Below are 12,282 nucleotides of genomic sequence, written 5' to 3'. Positions count from 1 at the left end.
TTTGAGAGATTTGGATGTATGTGTCATATGGAATCAAAATGTCACCAGTAATAGCAGCTATAGCTGAGCTAGAGGAAAGATGATGGAAGATCATAAAAGTGCAACACTTTCTATCTTGCAACAGTATAATGAGGGAGGTTCAGCACTGTAAAGCTCCCCCTCTGTCTCTCCAACATTTTCATTTATGTCAAGGTGAAAAGAAAGAGGACCGCTCATTTTTATTAAGCATATGTTCTGGCTTTTGTCTTCTCAATCCCATAATTTTTCATTGTTTAGTCATGGTCAGTGAGTAGATGCTCCTTGGAATAACTGTGCACTACAACAGATGGAGTGCAGGGTTGTACAGGTAATCAAGTGAATGAATGCATGCTCCATGGTTCACATGGTCTGCAAATACAGTTCCCCATAGGAGTCCCCAAGGCTTCTTTCTTTTGCAATCTAGCCAAGAATACCATCTGTATAGGCCCAGGAGGAAGCTATTTAAGGCTTAGTTACCCAGGGGGTGGTATGGGCCTGGGTGCACCCCATGCTCTGTATGGGCTAACTGCTGTTGTTGACAGGAGGAGCAACTGTTTCCAAAAGTACATGCGTTTGCCCGAGTTGTCTAGATCCTAAAGCAAAATGTGTGTATATTACCTCCCAGAGTATCCCAGACCAAAGCTGAGGTCTGGTCTGGACCATATCCAGATGTGCAAACAGCACCTTTGCCTTCCTGAGTCTTGGCTAGAATGATGAATGTGGTGCTGCCAGGCACAACCTTCTATTTCTGAATGGGACAACACTGAGTGAAGTATGTTTAAACCCCCATGTAAAGAATGTTCAGTGTGCAGACTGACTCAGCTTGCTTGTCTGCAGCCTTGTAATGGTCCAGGTAGCGCTGTAATCTGGACAGCTCTTGCCAGACCCAGGCATCTGAGAAGTCTAGCAGTATGTGGTGGCAAGTGGCCATCAGCAGCCATGCGAAAGGACAGGCCTTGGTATCACCTGTCTCTGTACTGTCCCAATCCTCCTTTGGTCACATTCTCTCTCACGATCTACAGAATTTAGCCCTTTTTGCTTTCATTTTCCTTCCCATTTAAGGACTTTTCCCCTCTTTTTCTGTTACCGTTACCTGTTCATACACACATTGCTAAATAAGTTTACTAATCAAAAACTCATGCTATCCCAAAGTAGGGGCTTAGTTTACCTCCGAATTTGTTGGGGCTCCAGCCAAGTGGAAATTTCCACTGATGTATATACCTCACTACAAGTGGTACTCAGGCCTAACTCTAGGCAAGTTTTTGCAGAAGTACTGGTATAGAAAAGATCAAACCACAGAAACTTTTGCTTCTTGGTCTTCAGATACATTCCTTTTTACATTTGTCACTGCTAGAAATGAGGGAGTATGTGAATTGTGGGTGCTTTTGATATCCATTTCCAGTATAACCTTGTTTACTAGGCTCAGTCTTACCAGATTGCCTGGAATATATTTAACGTTAAAGCAATTAAAACACGAGGGCTCAAGGGGGAAGCAATGTGGGAGTCTAGCAGAGGCAGCCCAGCCTCACCGGCAGGGGAGGGGGGGCCGTGCGGGAGAAAACCCCAGACCCCCCCGCCAGCAGCAGCGCCGGGGAGGCTCCGAAAGCGCCGGAGCTCGCGGCGGCGAGGCGGCCTCCCCGGCCAGCGGGGAGCGCGGTGGCCGCACCGCCGCGGCGAGAGGGGCCCGCAGCCGGTGTGCGTCTCGGCTGAGGGCCGGAGCGGGTGCGGCCGGCGGGCAGGCGCGAGGAGGTGGCCCGGGGCGGCGAGGCGCCGTTGCCCGTTTAAGCGGGCGCCGCCGCTGTCCTCGGGTGCCCCGCGCGCCTCGCCCGCCGCCGCCAGGGCGCTATTAATAGAGGGGCGGGGGCGGAGCGCGCTCTGACACGCGATGGGCGCTCCTGGCGCGGGCCCGCCTGCAGCCGCCGGGACACGCGTGGCCGTGCCCGGCCTCAGCGCTGCGCCCGGCTCCCCGCGGCCCTTCTCGGCTGGGACTGTGGGCGGAGGGGCGAGGGAGGAGCCCGTATGTCGGGCCAGAGCCGGGGCGCAGTCCTGCGGGCGTTTGGGTCACCTGCGTGCCGTGCGTTTGGCGGGTGTGGGATCAGCCCTTCCCCAGACGGTGAGGGAGAAATGAGACGTTCTTCCCCACCCTAGAGCCACAAACACTCGTGAAGTTCCCGCTGGTGGTGGTGGGGAGGAAACAGTACTGCTCTGCCCTGTGTCTTCTCTCCTGAAGGGAAAACATTGTCTTCCTCCCTTTCCCTGTGTTTCTCCTCCCACGGGTTTAGGGATAGACACCAAAATCTCCACCTGCTCTAACTGCAAAGGCAAGATTTTTCCCTTCCTTCTGGTAAGTGGGAAACGTGCAAGAAAAATGCCGACGTGTGTTCTCTCAGCAGTCCACCCACGCCCTGATCTGGGGTGAAAGGAATGGAACGCTTTCCTTCCATAGAGGGCTATCATTTACTACACATAAGCTGTACTTTGTAAAAGGAGTGAAGAGCCTTTGTCTCGCTGTAAAGGCTGTATAACAGCGTAGTGTATTTGTATATCCTCTGTAATCAGAGAGAAAAAAGAGGCTGTGCTGCTTGCAAAACGGGAATTGCCACACTGGATTGGAGCCATCTGCTTCAGTATGCTGTATGAACCTAGCCAGAAAAAGACCTTGCAGAGAAAGGGAATGTGTATGTTCTGTTCTCCTTTGCTTCCTTCAAAAATACTGCTGTATGTTACTGCATATTGTAAATGTTCCTTCAATAGTTAGCCTACATCTTGGAACGTTAATGTCTATATGCTTTTTATTTCAATACGGTGAGAAATATTCCTGTTAGTCAAAAAAAAGTGACATTCTTTATTTCAGTCCAAGTCCACTGGAGTGTGGCAACAGTTCCTCCTCCCCCAAGTTATTTACATATCGTGAGTCTTTTTTGACATAGGATGAATCTAGTAAGCAATGCCCCATCTCTGACATAAGTAGAAGCGATGGGAAGAGCAGTTATCCACATCTGATGCTTTCAATTTTTCAACTCTCCTACAGTCTTCATGCAAAAAGTAGCAGGTTGTTTCTACTATGCAGGACATCTTCCCTCCTCCTTTACCCTGGAGCACAATTGTACTCTGCCACCCAACTGCTTTTGGCACTAGTGATATCTCTGATCAGCAACTGCCTGAGTGTGACGTACATTGCAAATAAGGCCAGTTGCTTTAATGCCTCTGCCAGCAAAGCTGTGTTACAGCAAATGAGCATGAGTCACTGAGTGTGAGTGAGTTGGGAGTGTCTTTGAGACATTCATTTTATAGCTTTCTTGGGTATTAGGGGATTTGCTCGCCTTTCAGGACCAACACTGTGTTCATCCCCATATGCTTTGTTGCCAGGCCCTGTAATATATAACAAATCAGCCAGTGGCAGAGGGAGTTTACCTTGGGGGTGTCTGGGGTGAAGAGAGCAAAAGTAATCTCTTAAGTGCAGGAACGCCCTCAGCACTTTAAACCACAGCATTAGAACAGGAGTCTCAAGTGTGCATTAGTAATGCTTTTGCCCTTTGCTCTTTGGAGGGGTGATTTGCTCTACAAATACTTTATGAACCTCTTGAGACTCTGGCACCATGTTTTTCTTCAAAAGTGTCTGCTAGTAAATTCCCACTGCATTACAACATGGGCTTCTGTCACAACATGTGAAATAATAATAGACAAATGGTGTCTCGTGACAGGATTTCTTCCAATAAATACATGTCCCTAGAATCATACAAACAAAAAAAGATACATGGTTCTTAGACCAGATAAAAAGATCAACATTATTTGAAAATGGTGAGAGGGCTGAGTGCCCCATACTTAAATGAATAGACAAAATGAGGAAGTCATTCAAGGGTAGCCTTGTTTGTATGCGTGTATTCTGGAGTGTCATTTTTTCTTAGAGCAGTTGGCAAATTGAATGCAGCTGAGCCAGATAAATTGAGGGCTGCATATCCACAAACCTTTATTTTGCTATGCAATATCAGTCGCTCTTCTGAGATTTGTGATTTCAGCATGTTGCCAGAGGGGATTTATCTGCTGAATTTGTTTTGAAGCACGGGCAATTTTGGTCTGAAGTTTATGGTCTGTCTGTTGTAAAGGTGAGATACGAAACTATATTTCTGAGTGTAAAATGAATTTAACTGCTTAGTTCAGCTTCATGTGGCAATATGATTACCTGTGTTGCAGGTCTGATTGATCTGCCACGTTGCATGCCCACATTCTGACTTTGATTTCAGCATAATAATAGTTACTTTATCTTTCACTTAGCCTCCCCAAAAATCATACAGTTGGAGGCTACTAAAGCCAACAGATCTCCTCTTTCCCCTTGGCTTTTGCTTACTGTTTGCAGCATATTATTTTGGGCTTATTCTAGCTGTCTGTTGGTGCTACACTGTAAGGGAGGTTGGTAGTACTTTTTGCTCAGTCACAACATTTTGGCTGATACACAGAAACATATTTACTCTTCATAAAGTGTTGTGTTTCAAGTTTACAATCTAGAAGCTTTAGGGACTGCATAAGTTCCTCAGAGTCATGGATGAAAATATTTAATGGAAAATAACATAAGGAGAAGATTATAGTTAGGAGAAAACAATGAAAGGTCAGAATTTCACAGCTGATGGTAAAATGGGCCACAGGTCCTTTCACTTTAAATTCCACTCTGGAGAAAGCTGAAGATCAGTCCTGGACTCCTTTTCAAACATGTTTCGTACCACAGGAAGAAGTGATACATTTTAACAGCATCTGTCAGAATATGCCTGTTTTATGTAGACAAGAAGGATATGACAAAGAACGAATTTTTCTCATAATTTTTTATTTTAAAGCTAGTTATACAAGTCTGGAAAGGTTGGCTTCATACTGTGGGTTGTTTTTGTTTTTAGTATAGCTGAAACAGTCATTAGTTTTAGACGGTTTTGTGAAAGTGGTTTTGCACCCATATGACTGTACCGTGACTAGAAGTGTGATCTTTCATTTGTGGGTTCTCTATGATGATGTAATTAAATGAAGGGGATGTTGCATTCATTTAAGTATTAGTGACAGAGTAATAGAATGTGTGAGGTTATCAATGATGTTGGCTTTAAAAAGCCTAAGTCATGTCCTGGCATTCATCAGTGTTTTGAACAATGCAGCTGTAAGACATGGTGATAATAAGTATAGCTAAGTGTAGTTAAAGCTCCTTTTTGAGCTTGGCAAAATTTCTGTTCTTAATTTAGCTCCGATTGTAGTCTGTAACTCTTCCTTCACTTTTGCTAATGTAAATCAGAGAATCAGGACTATTTTTTTTAAACTGAGGTCTTATATTGTTGCAAGGGTCTGATGTAAAGTAACTGAAAAGGCTTCTGCTGTTTTCAGTGGGTAATGAACGAGTAGTTATGTAATGAGGAAGTGAAAGATCAAGCTTGCAAGTTGTGACAAACAGGATTTTCCAAGTATAAGCTTTAATAATTTAAGTTTCCCATGAAGCCATTAAATAAGTGGCTTTTTATGTACCAGATTTGTTCAAGAAAAATGTAAGCAGTTTTATTGAGACGCTCAAAAAAAATAAATAACTGATGAAAGTGAATATGTGGGCTAGAAAATATGTGCCCACATGCGCTTCAAATTACCTGTCAAATATGCTCAGTTTTCTGCTCTTGAAGATGTAATAATAATGTTTAGTTCACTCTGGCCACTTCCATGTTCAAAATTCTGTAGATAACAAATAATTTTTGAAAAATACATTGCAGGAAATGATGGTATATACTATTGCCTCATTTAACAAGGAAATTATGACAAAGTGAAATGATTTTACCCAAGTCTAAAATAATTTAGTAGCAGTCCTAGCTTTGTAAGCGGGCATGTCTTAGACAATTGACTATTTGTTCTTTTCTGTTCTTATCCTCTCTCTGCCTGTTTTTTTTTTTTTTAAAGGTGTGGATGGAAACAGCCAAAAGGAAGATGGGTGAATTTTGTGAATGCGAAAATCTCATCACTCCACTGTGTCTTCCAATGAAGCAAGTTGCTTTTGTTTGTGCTGTGTTGAGGAAACACAGGCTGCCCCAGTAACTGAGGTCAGAACTGTTAAATATTAACTTTCCAAATAAATGGGTAGGCCTGTTTGTGCTTGGGAATTCAGGCTTGGGGACTGTTCTCTGGAAGTGACTCAGGCAATATGCTGTTGGCGCTAGGCAGTATTAGATCCAGCAAAACCTATATTTTCCTAGGCAGACTGGAGTTTGGCCTGCAGAAAAGAATTTAGTCTGATTTCTGTATACAGACAGTAAAAACAGACACACTCAGAATTTCAAGAATTTAATCTTCCTGATCTTCCCTAACAGGAGAGTAGTTTAACAATAGCTGTTCAGAAGATATATTATTTTTAGCCTAGATTCCTAAAGCAGGGAAACCTAATGCAACCTTACTGTTTGTCTGTCTACTGTGGATTCCCCTGGCTAATTTTGGCTGGGTTTAACAGGGAAGCAGTGTCTGAAACTAGGTTAAGCAGGTTAATAGGGTGAAAGAGACCAAATACTTGTATGAGAGGAAGACTATATCATGAGCTCGTGTATTATTGTGCAGCAATGAGACCATAAGATACAAATCCATAGAAAACTGAATTCATTAGTGTCTGTGCTCATGGAATTCATTGATTTGTTTAGTTGTTAATTGGTGGCAGTCATCTGGAGCACAGTGCTTTTTTGGATATGCTGAGTGCTGCAGGAACTAAGAAGCTCTTCCTCCATAAAAAAGAGAGATCTTGTGTAATTTGAAGTGTACTTGAACTACTCTTAGAAAAGCAACATTTTGTGTCTATGAGTTAAAATTTAAACTTGACTGTTGGCCTAATTGCCCTCAGTGAGCCCAACAAACTGCACTCAGTGACTAACAACTCATTCCAATAAGTGATAAGGCACATGGGCAGGACTCTGTGTTGCCAGCCCTTGCGAACCAGACAGTCCTTGTAGTCTCTGGAAAGCTCGCATATGAGGGGAATCTCCTTTGGCACTGTGGAGCTTCCAGGAACATAATTTTGGCTGGAGTCTGTGAGGAGTTGCTGTTTGCTGTACACAGGCTCTCTCTGTACTCTGATCTGTTGTATTCGTCTTGCTTATTGGAGTTACATTCTAGCATCTGAGTTTTGACACTAATTGATAACATGGCGTGTGCAACTCTAAAGAGTATGATAAGGATGAGATTTCCTGCTCGTTACATCACGAGGCCTCAGGATACCTCAGCTCCCAACAGAGTGGTAAAATCCTCTTCTGGTCCCAACACAGGGTGGATTTCATGCATGAATGCATTTCTTCAAAAGTATTTATGCTCCTAGAAATTCAGGCAAATTTTAGTGGGATTTTCAGGAGCTGCAGATATCACTCATCTTCAGCAAAGCAAATGGGATTAAGGTATACAGTGACATTTTTTAAATTATTGTCTGTGTTGTAAGGCATCTATTGAAAAAATGCGTGAATCAATCCAACTCCAAGTCTCCTTTTACACTTCTCTTGGAAGTTTGCCTTTGATTTTAATGAGAAAGGACTGTAAAAAGAGTCAATAATTTGCATCTGACTCGATTATCACACAATGTTATTTTGTGATTTATTGAACAGTTGTCTACAATAAGTGGCCTGTATAGTTTGTTTATTTGGTATTAAGAAAAACATTTCTATAATTCTGTTGTGAACTGTGGACTACTCCTATGGTGAAGGGATGTGTTTGTCCCGCCCTACAGGCCTTCCTTGTCTGGGGTGTTCAGACTACATTTTCTGAGAAACTATCATGGGAAGAAAAATCTCATCTCCCTTCTCCTCCTCCTCTCCTATCCCTGGCAAGAATATTCTATTGTTTATGAAAGGTAAGTGCTTTGTGTAACAACTGCAATCAACAGCATCATAGATGCTGAATATTAACAGTGGTATTTTAGAGCACAAGCCAAATTCTAACCATTTGAAAGTGGAATTAGAGCTCTGTCAGGCCTCACACTGTCCCAGTGCTGACCAATGAGGATTTGCTAAGCCATCTTCGGTAGCATGTCCGATAAGCTTTTGGTGGAGGCAGCGGACTAAACCTCAGAATGATCCCATGTAGTAGTTTCCTCCTAGTCCCAGCATGGACCTTCAGATGTATCTCAGTCCTGGGTGAAATGGCTTCTATTTCAGGCAAGGCACTAGGGCTGAAGAGTGCAGCTTTGGGTGTCACTGTGTTTATGTACCCAGATTACTGAGAAACCAAGTAAGAATGCAGCTGTGAGCCTTTAAGCAGCATGCTATGGAAAAATAAAACATAAGTTGTGTATGTGCATGAGGGGAATGTACCCAGTGTTTTGCACATTCCAGCAGAGGCCTCAGTAAAGACTGGAATTTTAATTCTCATCTGACAACATTCCACAAAGACAACTTAGATTCCTTTCCTGCTTCCCTCTCCCAAGAGATTAATTTAAAAAAATAATTTTGGCTTATTATTTATTCTGCCTTGGCAATCAAATAACTGTTGGAGTGCCAGCACTCAGAAGAGATTAGCTGGGGTACTTTAGTTTAGTTCCTAATTTGGATTCTCTGGGATTCATTAGTATTATCTGTTTTCCTTCTTATCGTTGTTATTAGCAATGCAACTTGTTATGTATTGTCATTCTAAATCAAGATCAGAAATATCACCACCTGCATTGATATCTCTGTGGGGACTCTTCAAGTTTCTTTTTACTACACCGCAGTCCCCTCACACACACTGCCTGCTGGTGCAGTACAAGGCCGTTAGAAAGGCAGGAAAGAGGAGAGGCTGTGACTCATGTTAACTTCTTAACAGCACAATTAAAGTACAAAACCCCACCTATTCCAGTTGGAGCAAAGATCTTGATCTGCACAAGACCTGCTGTATGGTATTTCTATGTTTATTCCAGTGTCTTAGTTCTGAATACAAATACGAAAAGTAGGCCAGTGTTTAAGGAATTCAAATGAAGGAAATGTTTGGTTTGGAGCTGACATCAGTGTGAGATCAGGAGACCCAGACTTCGCACACAGTCGCCTGTTCATTGGATTACAAGCTATATACAAAAAGGTGCAGAAGTCTGTTTCCTCTAAGTGGGCCTGCCAGCATTGGTAATACCCCATTTAAGCCACAGCTGATGGCCAAAATCATCAGTTAGCTAGCTGTGTAGCTGAAATCATAAAACAATGAAACTAACCACTTCAAGTGAGGATGCTTTTTTTCCTCTCGTTCTAATTTTAGTAATTCCAGTAATAGCCACAGTAAAACTTTTTATTGCAGTAACTTCTGTTTAGCCCTGTTGAACAAATGTGCCAGCTTGGGAATCCAACTGGCAGTATTTTCTTTCTTTCTCTTTTTTATTAAGAGTCAGCTTGCCTTTTAATTCAGAGTCATGTTTTTTTAGAATGTCAGTTTTGGCCCATACTGTGTCATTGCCGTAAGAAGCAGAGCACAAGACCCACAGCCTAGCAAGGGGGAAGGCGACTTAAATTACTTTTCCACTTTTATGATTCTAGACAGCTTCAGCAGCTGGGAAGATTTACAGTATGTAGACAGTATCTCACATCTGATATAGGTCAGCAACATTGTGCCTTGTGGTCCTGTCCCTGGCAGACCTCTTATACCTGAACTGCCACTGGGGTCTTCAGAAGCTGCCTGTACCTGACTTCAGGCTTCTCAGGCCCCTTTACCTTGGGTAAATGTGCTAAAGTATGGGTGAGAATCTTTCCTCATAACTTTAGTTCCTAACATAGATTAATGGGCCAGGGTGGGAACTAGAACGTTCTGAATTGCTTTACTGGGAAATGGCAAATGCTCTGGGAGAAGTCTGAGGGTTTGGGCATCTTAACCTACTTAATTACCTTTCTGTCCAGCATGCTGACAGTGGCTGGGCATTCTCTGAACCTGAGAATCTTTGAACACTAAGCAAAACCAAAAATGAACATTCATATCTTTCTCTTACTTTTTTTTTTTTTTTTTTTTTTCAATTGAGCAGTTAAAAGCAGAACCTCAGTCAAAATCTTGAATTTCTTAGGTTAGTTCTAGTTCAACATTCTTTAATGCCCAGGTTTCATACTGCTTACATCTTTTATTTTAGCTATAAATCTCCTTATATGTTTTCCAGAAGTTAATGTAATAATAGTTTTAAGAGTCTTTATTACGAGCTGTAAGTCTAATTTTCTAACAAGATACTGCTAGTGGTATTATTCTGGTTTCAGTAGTTTTCTTTGTCTCAGAGTCACTTAGAGGGACAATGGTTTCTTAGCCAGAATTCTTGTTTTGGTCCTGTAAAATGTAGTCTTGTTGTAACAGTAGCTTGTTCTTATTAATATTTATCTGCTTTCTTAATTTATTATTGTCTAGATTTTGCTATTACTGTTTCTTTGTGACTTATGGCACTGTTAGCCAGCATCCTAAGGAAATAGTTACTGTGGCTGAGGATGCACCTAAGGAATAAGAGCTGTCAGAGAACGTATTACTTCCTCTTCAGTACTGGAAACTTTGTCTCATTCTGGAATAGAAAGGTCAGGATCACCCTGCAAATTTAGTTTATTAATATTCTCTCTCCCATCATCTTCCTCTCCTTCATAAGTCTTGTTCTGGGGTGCCAGCAAGACACCTATGTGTTCTGACCTATTTCTTTTGCTTGAGCTGCTGCCAGAGTCATCTAAATGAACCATGTCGCTTCACCTTCCTTTTAGGTGAAGATAGATCCATGTTTTTGCAGCTTAGTAACATCTGGGACTGGTAATTGCTTGAGTAGGGAATTCATATCCCTGGTAAACTGTGACTTTGACCATGAAAAGAAAAGTGCAGAGCCACCTTGCCTTCTCCATGTCTGCCTTTATCTTTCATGCTTCTGTGAGAAGGGATAAGCAAAATGCTGATATGAGATCAGTTGTTTGAAGTAGGAGAGTAGAGAAGAAGCTGCCCATCATTTTGCTGCAGGAGGAACAAATCACAGAGGAATATTTGATTTGCACAAGAGAAGTTCTTATGAGCTAGTGCTGTCAATAGCGGTATAGTCTAATGACTAGATGCTTATTTTTCCCTTGTATTAATATCTAAGCCAAACAAATGGCTGGCTAGCTCCATCTGCTGGAGCCTGGTGGTGTGAATGATGTAGGGACACGGGAAAGCTGTTCAAAAAAAGAAATGCACTTAAACCAGGACTCAGTGTGTGTCATTGAGACTGTGAGAAACTGGATGGGGAACAGCCGTCTCCAGAAAACGTAAAATGTAAAGGATAATTAAAGGTTTGGCTGCATCAGTTATGACTTCTGTCGTTGCTTTAGGACACACAAAACAACTGAAACCAATTATGTTTAGAACAGTGTAACACTGTCTTTTACTTTGCGTGTGCTGCTGTGCAGAAAATGGGACTCTGAAGATTGGTTATGCGAGGCTGATAATTACAAAGTAGATTAATTTAAATGGCTTCCCAGTTACGGAAACTAAAGCATTGTTTCAAAAGTAGCAGACCACAGAGTAATTTCAGTTATAGGAAGTGTGCTATTCTGTGCATTTCAGACAAGAACTCAATGGCAACTGACAGAGTAACAGCTGGTAGACTTTGAGAACTTTTCCAACAACTGTATTGACATCTCTGTGGAAACTCATTTGCCCATTAAATTCCTCTCTCTTTTTTTTTACCCCTCACAAAAAAAGCAAAACGAAAGGTTTATTCACAAGGAAGCTTCTTATCTGGCACGTCTGTCCTGCAAAGATTGCTTTGTTTAAGCCACATACCTGCAGCTAAGAATGTGATTTTACTGGTACAGGTGCTCAATATGTTTAAGGAAGTTCCTGTTTTTTACTAAACTCTCCTGAGACATCCTTTGGGGGAAAACAAGCAAAAAAAGGGGAATGTGGCTCATGGGCATGGTGGCACTTCCCACCAAAAAAGAGCCTTGGCTGCTGTTATAACACAGATGTCTCTATATCTGAGAGCTCGTTGGTGTTCTGAAACCAGAAAGGAGGAAGTGAGAAGCCGTGGAAAGAGTGGCTGAGAACGGATTTTCTTTCCTTTCTCTCTCTCTTGTTATGGTTGCACAGATTCCTGCTTGGAGTAGCTGCAGGAATACTTCTGAATGATTTATTCATGATTCCAAGTTTCTCCATGGTGCACTTTGTATGCTCTAATGGAAGCATAAGGAATTAGGACATCAGGGGAGTGTCTAAAGATTAACATCAGTACATATAATTGCTGCACAATGTAATAGGTTTAACTTTGTAAAGTTGAATGCTAAAGACTGACTGAGGATGGTTAATTGCAAGTTACAGGTTTTACTGTATGGG

At 42.1% G+C, this 12,282-nt stretch overlaps 1 long non-coding RNA gene across 1 annotated transcript in view; it reads left to right on the top strand.

Annotated features, from left to right (window-relative positions):
• LOC110365196 (uncharacterized) overlaps nt 1-12,282 on the top strand; it is a 45,600-nt gene that overhangs the window by 24,433 nt on the left and 8,885 nt on the right. Inside the window, exons 4-5 of the long non-coding RNA XR_010475259.1 lie at nt 5,935-6,074; nt 7,733-7,855. This is a non-coding gene — a long non-coding RNA (uncharacterized LOC110365196). The remainder of the gene's footprint in view (nt 1-5,934; nt 6,075-7,732; nt 7,856-12,282) is intronic.

The sequence above is a fragment of the Columba livia genome, chromosome 11 (assembly GCF_036013475.1).
Source record: "Columba livia isolate bColLiv1 breed racing homer chromosome 11, bColLiv1.pat.W.v2, whole genome shotgun sequence".
NCBI lineage: Eukaryota > Metazoa > Chordata > Aves > Columbiformes > Columbidae > Columba > Columba livia.
The sequence above is the reverse complement of the archived record's forward strand: the minus strand, read 5'-3'. Positions and strand labels throughout refer to the sequence as shown.